Here is a 12,052-nt window from a genome sequence, read left to right on the forward strand (position 1 = left end):
CAGTCGCTCAGTCGTGTCCGACTCTTTGCGACCCCATGAATCGCAGCACGCCAGGCCTCCCTGTCCATCACCAACTCTCAGAGTTTACCCAAACCCATGTCCATCGAGTTAGTGATGCCATGCAATTATCTCATCCTCTGTCGTCCCCTTCTCCTCCTGCCCCTAGTCCTTCCCAGCATTAGGGTCTTTTCCAATGAGTCAACTCTTCACATGAGGTGGCCAAAGTATTGGAGTTTCAGTTTCAACATCAATCCTTCTAATGAACACCCAGGACTGATCTCCTTTAAGATGGACTGGTTGGATCTCCTTGCAGTCCAAGGGACTCTCAAGAGTCTTCTCCAGCACCACAGTTCAAAAGCATCAATTCTGTGGCGCTCAGCTTTCTTCACCGTCCAACTCTCACATCCATACATGACTACTGGAAAAGCCATAGCCTTGACTAGACGGACCTTTGTTGGCAAAGTAAAGTCTCTGCTTTTTAATATGCTATCTAGGTTGGTCATAGATTTGTTATTGCCTTTCTTTGGGATTGGAATGAAAACTTACCTTTTCCAGTCCTGTGGCCACTGCTGAGTTTTCCAGATTTGCTGGCATATCGAGTGCAGCACTTTCACAGCATCATCTTTGAGGATTTGAAATAGCTCAACTGGAATGCCATAACCTCCACTAGCTTTGTTTGTAGTGATGCTTTCTAAGGCCCACTTGACTTCACATTCCAGGATGTCTGGCTCTAGGTGAGTGATCACACCATCGTGGTTATCTGGGTCATGAAGATCTTTTTTGTACAGTTCTTCTGTGTATTCTTGCCACCTCTTCTTAATATCTTCTGCTTCTGTTTGATCCATACCATTTCTGTCCTTTATCGAGCCCATCTTTGTATGAAATGTTCCCTTGGTATCTCTAATTTTCTTGAAGAGATCTCTAGCCTTTCCCATTCTGTTGTTTTCCTCTATTTGCATTGATCACTGAGGAAGGCTTTCTTATCTCTCCTTGCTATTCTTTGGAACTCTGCATTCAGATGGGAATATCTTTCCTTTTCTCCTTTGCTTTTCGCTTCTCTCCTTTTCCCAGCTATTTGTAAGGCCTCCTCAGACAGCCATTTTGCTTTTTTGCATTTCTTTTCCATGGGGATGGTCTTGATCCCTGTCTCCTGTACAATGTCACGAACCTCTGTCCATAGTTCATCAGGCACTCTGTCTATCAGATGTAGTCCCTTAAATCTATTTGTCACTTCCACTGTATAGTCATAAGGGATTTGATTTAGGTCATACATGAATGGTCTAGTGGTTTCCCCTACTTTCTTCAATTTAAGTCAATTTAATATTTTAGTAGAAAATATCGATTATCCCCAAGATTTTCATGTTTTGAGCCTCTAAGACTGACTAAGCCTCCTTCTGATGGACTTAGCTGATTCAATCAAATTACCATCAAGTTCTGTCCCCAGGATTCAACCTGTACCTTTAAGTCTCTCCTGTAACTTCATTTTGCAGTATATTAAGCTCCCAACTCATTAATTATCTGCCATCTGGCCCATCAAAGACATTGATTCCATCTGCACTTGAGTTCCTTAATCTGTAGAATGGGAAAAATAGTACCAGAATCATAGGATAACCGTGCAGCACCTTGGGCATGAGAAGCTCTCTGTGTGTTATCTGTTATTTTCACCACATGGTTGTCATCATTGTTAACATGTTGAATTGTCAGCATTAATTCTCAGGGCACAAACTTATACCTAAGTTCTTAGGTGAATGCTTGCTATAAAACCCAATGACTGTAATGTCAGTCATATGTGGTTCTGATGCTAAGAAAAAAAATGGCACCGTGGGCTCTGTAACATGAGCTTCAAAGCTGAACTGAAAAGCAGTAATCAGAAAGATTTAAAAAATTAGGAAACATGGTGTTTTGGTATTTTTATTTTTCTTTTTAACAGTAGATCCCATTAGTATTCAAGTAAAGTTCATGGATAACTGCTCAGAATAATGCTTTAAAAGGTACCAAAAAATAAGGATTACAGAAAAAAATTATATTAGAACTGTATTAAAATATTCCCCAAATAAATTTCTGTTAGAGTAATATGTGCACTTCTTTATGAGTATATTAAAAACCAAGATCTAGGAAGAGATCTAATAATGACCATAACTTAGCAGTTGGGATGTGTGTAAATGATACAAGATATTTGTATCAATTGTATTGTTAGATGACAACATCCATATTCCTGTTAGTGACAAAGCCATAGATACTGCTAATATACCATGGTGTTGGCAACAATCATAACTGAATAAAATGTTGAATTTCAACTACAGTTAATACAAATAAAGATCCCCTCATCCAAGGGGCATGTTCTTTACAGAGAGACAGCAGGACCTGAGAGCCTAAGAAAGATATTATATCAGGTAGTTTACTTGCCCTGGTAAACAACAGAAAATCCAACATTTTGAGATTTATTATTGACTTAAGGAATACAGGCGATTTATTGCCCTCGCTCAACAGAAGAACTCTAGAGAGGAGCAAAAAGTTTTACATGAAAATATCCAGGGTAAAAAAATCTATTTCTTCCAGATGTACTCTCTCCAGAGAGCTCCCTAGCAAACCTCCGTTTACACTTCATTGACCCAAACTGCATACTTACTCCTGGACCATGCCCTGTAGCAAAGAAATTCCATTCCATTGGCTTACCAACCACTGGGTGAGTTCCTGAACAGTCATTCTCTTCTCCCTCTGGACTAGTTGCTCAAGCAGAGCTTTGGCATTCAGGTGTGTGTTGGGCATTTTAGGTTGCTAGAACAACTGCAAGAGGAAGTTAGGGGTACAGAACATTCCAAGATGCATGGGACAGTTCTGCAAAGAGTTGCCCAGCCTCAAACACCATTGTGCCTGCTGCTAGGAAATACTGCTGTAGACACCACCCTTGAATGTCAATGGCTTCCTATAGAGCTGTGGTATAATAAGAAATACATTTGGTTTGTCTCCATTCATGGCACATAACTCCTAAAACCCTTGGAATTTCCTGAGTGATCAGAGAGTCCTTTGTTATTTATGTGTGTGTGTGTGTGTGTGTGTGTGTGTGTGTGTGTGCGCGCGCGCGCGCATGCGTTTGCTTAGTCACTCAGTCGTGTGTGACTCTTTGCCGCCCCATGGACTGTAGCCTGCCAGGCTCCTTTGTCCACGGGAATTCTCCAGGCAAGAATACCGGAGTGGGTGGCCATGCGCTCCTCCAGGGGATCTTCCCAACCCAAGGATAGAACCCATGTCTCCCGCATTGCAGGCAGATTTTTTACCATCAGAGCCACCAGGGAAGCCATTTTTTTTCATAAGGAATTCCTTTTTTGATCACCCAGGAGTTTAAGCTAATATGATGACTGACTTAAAGATGTGTCCCTACACAGCCTCAGGATGCAGCTGGTCACCAGGAAGACTGAGTGATTAGAATGGTTGGAACTTTCAGGCCCACTCACAAACCTCTAGGAAAGGGAGGGCGTGCTGCAGATTAAGCTCTATATAAATTTTTGTTGTTGTCGTTAATTTTCTTTGGAATAGAAATTGCTTTACAAAGTTGTATTCGTTTCTGCTGAGCAGCAAAGCGAATCAGCTGTATGTATACATTTACGTGTGCATGTGCTCAGTTGCTCAGTCTTTGCAACTCCATGGACAGTAGCCCCCCCATGGGATTTCCCAGGGAAGAATACTGGAGGGGGTTGCCATTTCCTTCTCCAGGGGATCTTCCCAACCCAGGGATTGAACCCATATCTCTTGCATTTCCTACATTGGCAGGTGCATTCTTTACCAATGCACCACCTGGGAAGCATACATATATCCACTCTTTTTTGGGTTTCCTTCCCCTTTAGACCACTGAGCACTGAGTAGAGATCACTGTGCTATATAGCAGGCTCTCATTAGTCACCTATTTTATACATGAAGTGAAGTGAAGTGCAAGTCGCTCAGTTGTGTCTGACTCTTTGCGACCCCGTGGACTATACAGTCCATAGAATTCTCAAGGCCAGAATACTGGAGTGGGTAGCCTTTCTCTTCTCCAGGGGATCTTCCCAACCCAGGGATCAAACCCAGGTCTCCTGCATTGCAGGCAGATTCTTTACCAGCTGAGCCACAAGGAATGATTTTTATACATAGTAGTAGTAGTATATATATGTCAATCCCAATCTTTTGAACAATGAGACATGGATGCGCTTCTGGGTTGGTGAACACATGGAGGTGCTGGGAGGGGGCTCACCCAGAGAGTGCCCCTCTTTCATCCGGCTGTTCCTGAGTAGTATCCTTTTATAAATACCAGGTAAATGTTAAGTAAATGCTTCTCTGAGCTTTGTGAGTCATTCTAAAAATTATCAGACCCAAGGACCCCTTGGCTTTCTGGGAACTTGTTTATGACTGGTGGGTCAGCAGGAGGCCCCTGGACTTGAGATTGGTGGTAATTCAAGTGGGGAATCTGGTGGGACTGAGCTGTTAACCTTGGGATGTAATGGTGTCTCCAAGTTCAGTTCAGTTCAGTTGCTCAGTCATATACAATTCTTTTCAACCCCATGGATTCCAGAATGCCAGGCTTCCCTGTCCATCAAGTAGAGAGAATCAAAAGTATAAGTGCTATCCCTTAGCCTTTTCTGACTCTTTGCGACCCCTTGGGCTGTAGCCTGCCAGGCTTTTCCATCCATGGAGAAGATAGAGACAGGCAAGATAGAATCAGAATTGAATTAAATTTGTAGGACATCCAGTTGATTATCCACTGCACCTTGTAGAACTGCTTGAAGGTGATGGAGAACACTTTGGGAGGGGGGGTATGGATATCTGAGCAAAAGTGTGGAAAGAATGGGAAATGGGTTCAGGGAAGACAACCGACTACAGCTGCTACAGATGTTATATATCTCAGAAGCAGAGAGCCTGGGGTTTAAATCCTGGTTCTGCTTCTTTAGTGCTGTGTGATCTTGAGCAAGTTAATGAATGCTTAAAAGCCTTATTTTCTTTAAAAAGTAAAAATGGAATAATAAAACCTACCTTTGAGATTTCTGAGAGGATTGATTAGAGAATGTATGCAAGTCTGTCAAACGTCCTGGTCCCTGGAAGGGATGCCATAGCGTGTCCGTTTCCTTTCTTTTCTGCTCTTATATGCCTGAATTTCCAGGATAGCTACCTGATAGGATCCAAAGGGATCAGTACCTTGCTGTTTCCAGCAAATGTTTTTGAGGTGCTAAGATCTTCTAATGAGAGCACGAGCCGTCATTTAAACCATTAGATTAGGAACATTACAGATGGTCCCAGCACAATGTGTTCAGTGTCACAGATGGCTCATAGCAGCACGTCAGTAGTAATAAGCAAGAAGACACATATCAGTTTTATCTCTGGGCTTTCAACCGCTTCTTAAATATACTACTATTGTATAAAGTAAATAAAATATGTATGCACACGTATGTTTGACTTTCTGTATCCTTCATTTTTAATTATTTTATTATATTACTGTTATTTTTTGGCCGGGCTATGTGGCTTGCAGAATCTTAGTTCTCCAAGCAGGGGTTGAAACCAGGCCACAACAGTGAGAGCGCTGAGTATAACTACTGGAACTCCAGGGAATTCCCTCTATATGTTTCATAATCAGGTGAAGATGCAGAGGAAAATGACCTTGGTTCCATTTTATTTTTAATTGGAGGATAATTGCTTTACAATGTTATGCTGGTTTCTGCTGCACAACAACATGAATTAGCTGTAAGTATACATATATCCCCTCCCTCTTGAGCATGCCAGGTTTGAAGGCATCTTCTTTCCTTCAAACAGAGGCTTTTGTGCACCCTCCATCCTGCCCTCCCTGTCTGGAAGAGAACTATTATTTTTCTTTCAGAGTCCATGTGAATGATCAGTTCCTCTGGAAAATCCTTCCGATTTTCCAGACTAGGAAGGAGCTTCTGTTTTTGTTCTCATAGCCTCGCATTTTTGTTATCTATTGATGCATTACAAACGACTCCATTCAGCGGTTTAAATACTCACAGGCTATTATTTCCCATGATTCTTTGGGTTGATCCGGTGGTTCTTCTGCTTCATGACGCTTTGACTGAGGTGCGGAGATAGCTGGAAGGTCCCGAGGCCAGCCTATCACACTGGACACCAGCTGGGAGCTCAGTTGGAGCTGTTGTTGATCAAGGCCCTTGGTGATCCTCTGTAGGGACCATGCATTTCCAGAATGACAACTGGATTCTAAGAAAGAGCATTGTAAGAGGCCCAGTCCCATTGAGCAAGTACTCATCAAACCCCTGCTGGTTCCATGTATATAGTGTCCCAAGAGTCACAGTTAATTATGTGGCCAAACCAGTGTCAACATGGAATAAGACTGCACAAGGCTTGGTTCACTGGGGGCCGAAGTCTGCCACATCCAGTGAACCTTTCCTTCGTAGGACTCATCATTGTTTGCGATCATGTAGTTGTATGTGCAATTATTTTTCCCTCTCAACAGGTTCAAAAATTCATGAAGCAGGATATATATATATGTATGTATATATGTATATGCTAATTATTGTGGAACAGAACCTTAAATGCAATTGAAATGTTTTGCTGAAGCCCATGCATGCATGGATGCTCAGTCACTTCAGTCATGTCCCACTCTTTTTGACTCTATGGCCTAGCCTACCAGGCTCCTCTGTCCATGGGCTTCTCCAGGCAAGAACACTGGAGTGGGTTGCCATTTGCTCCTCCAGGGGATCTTTCCGATCCAGGGATCGAACTCATATCTGCTGTGTTTCCTGCACTGTAGGCAGATTCTTTATGCTGAGCCACCAGGGAAGCCCTGCAGAAGTCCAAGTGACTGAGAAACTAACAGGAGGTGCCACCGTGCAGGTCTTACAAAAAAGATTGGTCCTGTCCACTGTTAGTTGATCACCTACTGCCACACTATTTCAAGGATAATTGTAGGTATTCTGTGTTTCCTCTCATCTCAAGCCAAGGCAGAAGGATGTCAAAATTTATTTGAGAACTTAACGTGTGATCTTTGAATTTTGATGCACCATTCCTGTGAGCATCCCAGTGCTTGCAGGCACCGGGGTTGTTTGTGGGCATCAGACCCTACAAGGGGATTGGCTCAGGATTGTCCTGCCAGGCAGCCCCTCTGAATAAAGGAATCTGTAAATGTTCTTGACAGACACCCAGTGATGTTTTCTACCAAAAGACATTAGCTGCATTTATCAAGTGCGTCTCATTCCAGGATGTCACATATATTTTTTCTAATGTGTAGGACAACCCTGCAAGGTATGTAGATTTTCTTCATGTTTTACAGATGAGAAAGCAAATTGAGATTGAATTACATGCCACCATCATATGGCTGATAAATACCAGAGCTGTGTTTCCACCCTAGGTCTGTCTGTCTTCAAAATTCCTGTCCTTTCACCAGCGCCTCACTGTCACAGTTCAGGCAGACATGGAGAAGACAGCCCATATACAGCAATGAAGACCCAGTGCGCTGGGTCTTCTCTAGTTGTGGTGAGCAGGGGCTACTCTCTAGTTGTGGTGCGTGGGCTTTTCATCGTGATGGCTTCTCTTGTTGCAGAGCACGGTCTTTATGTGTGTGGGCTCAGTCGTTGTGGCTTTCAGGCTTAGTTGCCCCAAGGCATGCAGGATCTTCCCGGACCAGGGACCAAACCTGTGTCCCTTGCATTGGCAGGCTGATTCTTCACCACTGGGTCATCAGGGAGGTCTGACGCATGTCTTCAGAGGCTGACATGGAGAACAAGTTGGGGTATATTTGATAAGGATCAGTGCCTATAAAAAGAAGGGGGTGGAAGCAGTATTGGGCAGATGGAGAAGCTGCAGTGCAGGCATCAGGAACCATGCAGCAGCTCTGGGACACGTAGGGTCCACTGTGTGTCATCCTTCTGGCTGGAAGACTGGACCTGATACCTCTGCCTCATGCAGGCACAGGATGTGCGTTTCCCCCATGTGATAGTTAATTTTGTCAACTTGATGGGGACATGGGGAACTCGCATACTTGGCTAAATGTTATTTCTGGATATGTCTGTGGGGGTGTTTCTGGATGACATTAGCGTTTGAACTGGTAGAGTAAGTGAAGCAGATTGCCTTCCCCATGTGGGTGGGCATCGTCCCATCAGTTGAGGACCCGAATAGAGCAAAGGTGTGGGGGAGGGGTGGATTTGAGGTCTCTGCCTGGTGGTGGAGCTGGGATGTCAGTCTTGGGTACTTGGACTAGGACTTACATCATCACCTCCTCTGGTTCCCAGACCTTGTGATTTGGACTGGAATTGACACCACTGTTTTTCCTGCTTGCAGATGGCAGACCATGGGGTTCTCATCATGTGAGCCAATATCTTGTAATAAGTCAATCTCTCTCTGTGTAATTTCTATCTTTTTCTGGGCTTCCCTGGTGGCTCAGTGGTAAAGAATCTGCCTGCCAGTGTAGGAGACGGAGGTTTGATCCCTGGTCTAGGAAGATCTCCTGAAGAAGGAAATGGCAACCCACTCCAATATTCTTCCCTGGAGAATCCCCATGGACAGAGGAAGGTACCAAAAGAGTCAGACACAACTTAGCGACTGAGTAACAACAACAATCTTTTTCTATCTCTGTATCCTATTGACTCTGTTTCTCTAGAGAACTCTAATACACCCAGGAAGCATCTGTCCTCAGGCAGGGTTCTCTCTGCAGCTGAGACCAGCCCCAAAGTGGCTGACAAGTTGGGTTATCTGCTATCCACACACCCCACAGCTGGCAGCTCATCCTTCCTGCTCTTGGCAGCACATCTCCACGTCTACCACACATCTGAGCTATTCATTTGTGGCATTTTTATTTTTTGCTTAAAATTATACCTTATTAGCATTTATGTTTTAACAAAAATTATCTTGACATTCATTTACTGTTTTATCAGATTTGAGCATGTGATTTAAAATCTGACTGCTGGTTAAAATGATAACTTTCATGTTATGTATATTTTATAACAGTAAAATAATCTATGACTCCTATACATTACCTATATGAGAGTCTAAATTCCTTATCATGGTCCATGAAACCTATCAGAGTCAGCTCTGAAACTATATTTACAAGCGTCTACTGTTGATCAGTCTTGCCCCATTCTCAGCCTCCCATCCCTGACTGCTCCTGCTTCTGGACAATGTTTCAGTGATACTCAACTTTTCACTGATCCCCAAACAGTCCATCTTCTTCATCTAATTAGCGTTTTTCCACAGCCTAGATTATTTGCATTATGCTTCCCTGACTTCTCTGCCTGATGAAATCCTAGTAATACCATTCAAGACAAAACATAAAGGGGGCTTCCCTGGTGGCTCAGAGGTAGAGAGTCTGCCTGCCAGTGCAGGAGACATGAGTTTGATCCCTGGTCTGGGAAGATCCCACATGCTGATGGGCAACTAAGCCTGTGCGCCAAACCCAGTGAGCCCGGGAACTGCAACCACTAAGCCCATACTCCCCAACTACTGAAGCCCGCACCCTAGAGCCCCTGCTGTGCAACCAGAGAAGCCACCTCAATGAGAAGCCCATGCACCGCCACTAGAGAGAGGCTCACCACAACTAGAGAAAAGCCCGCACAGCAACGAAGATCCAGCACAGATAAAAATAAAAATAAATTAATAAAATTACATGGATAAGACAAAATATAAATATTATTTGACTAGGCAAATTTTCTATATCCTTGTGCTTTTCTGTTACGTAGCTTCCAAGTATTCTTGATTAACACATACAAGCATGTGTATGATTGCATTACACATACATGTCACATCATTGCATTGTGTCAGGATGGTTTTGGCTGCAAGTAGCTGGAAAATAGACAGGTTTTGCCTCTCTCTTGGTTCCATCTCTTTTAACCAATAATTCTATTTAATGTAAACGTTGGATATGCAGTGGCTATGTGCCACAATTTGGCACCCTCAGTCTGAGGTCATCTTCAGTGAAATCTAGCAGACTTCGGTAAGGCACTATGTTCTATCCTGTGCAGCATATGAGGAGCCTAGGAAGTCAAGATGAATGAGGGAGGGAGGAGTTCAGACAACCGAGCAGGGAGCCAGGTGACTGTGTCACAGAGATACAGGATTGCTGTCCTCTGCAGGGAATTAACTGCTGCTTCTCACCTGAGAAGTGAGAGGGATGGGGGCAGGATTCCAGGTGGAAGGAACACAAGTGAGGCATGGAACAGGAGTTCAGGCTGCAGTTGGGGATGATGAACCCCTTGGCTAGAGCACAGAGCATATGCAGGTGGGCACCAAGGAAAACAACAGAAATCTGGGGCGGCATCGTGGAAGGCATTGTTCAGAGAGAGCTGAGTCATCGAGGCTTTTGAACAGAACTGAGGCTTGCTCCCAGTCCTGCTAGGTAACTGTCTCCCGGGGAGCCTCATGTCAGCCCTTGACTGCATGGGCGTCTTATTCTCATTCTTTCTTGACAGCAAAGGCTCCTTTTAAAATAAAAAACAAAACAAATAAACCAAAACAGCCCTGTCCTTGAACTGAATCTCTTTCTAATAACTATCTCCTAAACAACCAAGCTCATGAGAACAGGCTAGAATCTCTGTGTCGGAAGCCCTTGCGTCTTTTTGTCCATTTTTTGGGGGGGGGCTTCACCTGGTGGCTTGGGGCTTCCCAGGTGGCCCTAGTGATAAAGAACCCCCCTGCCAATACAGAAGATGTAAGAGAAGCGGGTTCAATCCCTGGGTCAGGACAATCCCTTGGAGGAGGGCATGGCAACCCACTCCAGTATTCCTGCCTGGAGAATCCCAAGGACAGAGAAGCCTGGCAGGCTACAGTCCATGGGGTTGCAAAGAGTCGGACATGACTAAAGTGTTTTAGCATGCATACAGTGTGGCTTGTAGAGGTTTTATTTGCCCCACAAGAGGCTGAGCCAGAGCCCTCGGCAATGAAAGCCTGGAGTTCTAACCACTGGACTACCAGGCGGTTCCCACCCCCTACTTCAGTTATAGCTATATATCTATAGATTATCTGTGTGTGTGTGGTTAGTCTCTCAGTCATGTCCACCCCTTTATGACCCCATGGACTGCAGCCCACCAGGCTCCTTTGTCCATGGAATTTTCCAAGCAAGAATGCTGGAGTGGGTTGCCATGCCCTTCTCCAGGGGATCCTCCCAACCCAGGGATTGAACCCAAGTCTCCTGCATTGCAGGTGGATTCTTTACCGTCTGAGCCACCAGGGAAGGTGGCAGATTATCTATCAGTCTACCCACACAAGCGCGCGCGTGCACGCACACACACACACATCCTACTGGTTCTGTTTTCTCTTGCCATTTCCTTCTCCAGGGGATTTCCTCTTTCTCTGGACACCCTGAACTAACAGCAGGGGATCTCAAGTTCCAGGTGCGTTAGACTCATAGAAGGTGTCTTTCTTGTAATATCAAAGACGCAGTGTGTCCCTTTCTCACAGTTTGGCTTCAGTAAGTCTGGGATGGGCCTGAAAATTTGCATTTTCACAGTCTCCTCGGTTGATTCTCATGCATGTGGTGAGAGAGTCACATTTGAGAAACACTGCTCTACATATTCTTTCTGGAGGATCTCATCAATTCTCCTGTCTCTAATGTTGTCTATGAGATGATTACTTTCAGATCTATATCTCTTGGCTAGAACTCCCCTGATTCCAGGTTTCTATAACGTTTCTATAATGTTTCACATTCAACTACTTGTTCCTTAAGCAACTAATCTCACTATTTCCCCTATAACATCTTTTTATTTTTTCAATGGACAATTTCACTTTATTTTTAATATTTATTTTTATTTATTTATGTATTTGTCCACACTGGGTCTTAGTTGCAGCAAATACAATCTTCCATCTTTGTTGTGGGATGTGAGATCTAGTTACCTGGTCAAGGATCGAACACGGGCCCCCTGCATTGAGAGCATGGAGTCTTAGCCACTGGACCACCAGGGAAGTCCCTGTAACATTATTTCAGTGAAGGACACCAACATGTATCTGTTCATTTAAAGGAAGAACCTGGGAGTCCTACTGAAACCCTTCCTCCGGCTTCTCCACTTCCTTAGTATCTTTTGTATCTTCCCCATCTTTCCACCCCATTGCCATTGCCATGGTCTGAACC

The 12,052-nt window shown here is 44.1% G+C and overlaps 1 long non-coding RNA gene across 1 annotated transcript in view; it reads left to right on the plus strand.

Annotated features, from left to right (window-relative positions):
* Positions 1-12,052, plus strand: part of LOC145511319 (uncharacterized) — a 54,117-nt gene that overhangs the window by 7,712 nt on the left and 34,353 nt on the right. Inside the window, exon 2 of the long non-coding RNA XR_014057794.1 lies at positions 2,560-2,686. This is a non-coding gene — a long non-coding RNA (uncharacterized LOC145511319). The remainder of the gene's footprint in view (positions 1-2,559; positions 2,687-12,052) is intronic.

Source organism: Giraffa tippelskirchi, chromosome 6 (assembly GCF_054371585.1).
Source record: "Giraffa tippelskirchi isolate mGirTip1 chromosome 6, T2T-mGirTip1v1.2.pri, whole genome shotgun sequence".
Classification (NCBI taxonomy): Eukaryota; Metazoa; Chordata; class Mammalia; order Artiodactyla; family Giraffidae; genus Giraffa; species Giraffa tippelskirchi.